Below are 2,410 nucleotides of genomic sequence, written 5' to 3'. Positions count from 1 at the left end.
CCCCTCCCCCACCGCTTTCTTTAGTACCTTACATTTCATACATAGTAGATACCCGGTGATAAACATTTGCATGCCATTCATCAACACGCCACTCCCACTACTAAGTGTGAATGAGTCTACTAGCTGCATGATGCTGGAGGTAGAGAGAGGTCAGGTATCTGGTGGGTGGGTGGCAGCCCCCAGAAGAACTTGGCCTCCTCTTGCTTCCACTCCTGAGATCTAGTCTGGCAAGATCTTGCCCTTGAAGAGCAGGACTAATTTTAGGGTGGGGGAACTCTTCCCTTTGCATCATGATGATTAATCATCTGTATCCTTCCTGGTTGGCTGAATTCTCCTGTGACAGACATGTGTCTTTAGGCATCTCTGATTCAACAAGCTTAGTACAGAGTCTGGCACTTAGTAGGTGCTCAGGAAATGCTAAGGAAGGAGTAGAGAAGCGATTCCATTTCAGTCTAGGAGAATAACTCTGATAAAGCTCAAGGTCATCATCCAGATGGAAGAGCCAAGGTTTTAAGGATATATGTTTAGAAAGCACAGAAGATTGAGATTCAATTGACTCCTCAACTCGACATGAGGTAGATTCGATTCCCAAGATTTTCCTTGGAATTTCTGTAACCTTCTTAGGGAAGGGTGGTTCTGATTTGGAGAAGGATGGCTTATTTGGAATTGTCTTCGAATGGCATTGGAGTCCAATCCCTGCTCATTTTAGCCCCAAGGTTATTGTCGACATCACTCCAATTTAAGCCAAATGAAGGCAAAAAGTCTGCCAGAAGAGCCTTGGATTCAGGCCTTGAAGTGACCTGGACTCCCTCTGCATTGACCCAGTCAAGTCGCTTCCGTTCTCTAGCCTCAGGATCTTCATAGGTAAAATGGGTATTTTGGATTAGATAATAGCAAGACCTTCAGCACTGATGTTCTGAATTGAGAAGGAGCAAAGGTTAAAGTCAACTGTGTTTCTGCCTTCCTCCATCCCCTAGTGGGAGAGAATAGAAGACACCTCTGACCCTGGGCTAGAAACTATCTTGGGCTCTGGGGACAGAGCTCATTTTTAGAACCCACTGCAGCCTGGATCTTCAGCAGAGTCTAATTTGGAGGTGATGTTTCCTTGGCCAATCCAGAGCAGGAGTTTCCTGTTGAAGCAACCCTTTCACTCCCTCAAAACGTGTAGGCTATGATGGGTCTTAATATGGGGACAGACACTGAATCAAAGGGCCAGGTTTAGGCCCATAAAATGACTTGCCTAAAATCATTAAGCAAATTGAGGCCAGAACTCAGGCCTCCTGACTCCAAGTCCTACACTATTTTCCCTATATCTTTTGGGTTGGGATAAGTTAGTTTGGAAACAACCCAGACACTATCCAAGGAAACTTGGCAGAGCCCAAGCATCTGATTCAAAGGTCATGAGGGCACCTGGCAGCAGGGTGTTCTGTTCTCCTAACAATAGAGACCAAAACCCACCTGCAGCAACTCTGGAAATAGGAGAGAGTCTATAACCCAAGCAAGCTTCCCCATCACCCCTTGCAACGGGCTCCTCCCTGTTCCAGGAGCCACCCCAATCTCAGATCTCTCTCCTGGGAGAACTCACTCTTAGCTGCCTGTCAGGGATTCTCCCTTCCCTCTGTTCCAGGGTTAGCCAACAATGGCTCAAGGGGTTTCCAGCTCTTTCCAAGATTTTCTACCCTCTCCCGCTCTGAGAGCCTGAGAGCAAGACAGAATCTCAGCACTTCTCCAGTCCAGTCTCTTCTTTTTACAGATGAGAAAACTGAGGCCCTGACAAGGGAAAGTACTTGTTCAGGTATCATAGGAAATTTCCAGCAAAGCCAAGATCAAACTTCTATTTTCCCTCACTCTCTTTACAAGATGGCACACAAACCCTCAACAGGAATGCAGGGAGCCCTACTTCCTTGGTGACATCGGCCAATTGTATGGGTGTGAGGAGCAAGGCTCCCCTCCTTTCCACAAGTGGTAAAATTTGCACTTTTGCCTCCTCGAGCTATTGTTCCTCAGCCTACAGTGGATCTCCCAAACCCTTACCTAGATGGCCTTTTCAAGGAATTGACCTTTTATTAGGGGACTCTTGAACATTAAAAGCTGTTGAGATATAAAAAGCCAAATAGTAAGGGTCAAGCACTACAATGGGAAGAGGCTAGCTTAGGCAGGAAGAAATATTTTGGTGCAGGGAATACCTCTCTGAACATTACAGATATTCTAGCATCATAAACCATATTCCTAAAGGTTCCACTCTTGCAGCTAAACTTTCACCGAGAGAAGGAGAAAGTGTTGTTTCCAAGGTCACACGAGTTCAAGGGGATCAGGTGGGTAGGGCCACTGGGACCTGCACCAGCGCAACCCCAGTTCTGTGTTCCAGTTCAGGGCTTGCAAATGATTCCCAGGCACTACCTACAGATCT

The sequence above is a fragment of the Pteropus vampyrus genome, unplaced genomic scaffold (genome assembly GCF_000151845.1).
Source record: "Pteropus vampyrus isolate Shadow unplaced genomic scaffold, Pvam_2.0 Scaffold14, whole genome shotgun sequence".
Taxonomy (NCBI): Eukaryota; Metazoa; Chordata; class Mammalia; order Chiroptera; family Pteropodidae; genus Pteropus; species Pteropus vampyrus.
The sequence above is the reverse complement of the archived record's forward strand: the minus strand, read 5'-3'. Positions refer to the sequence as shown.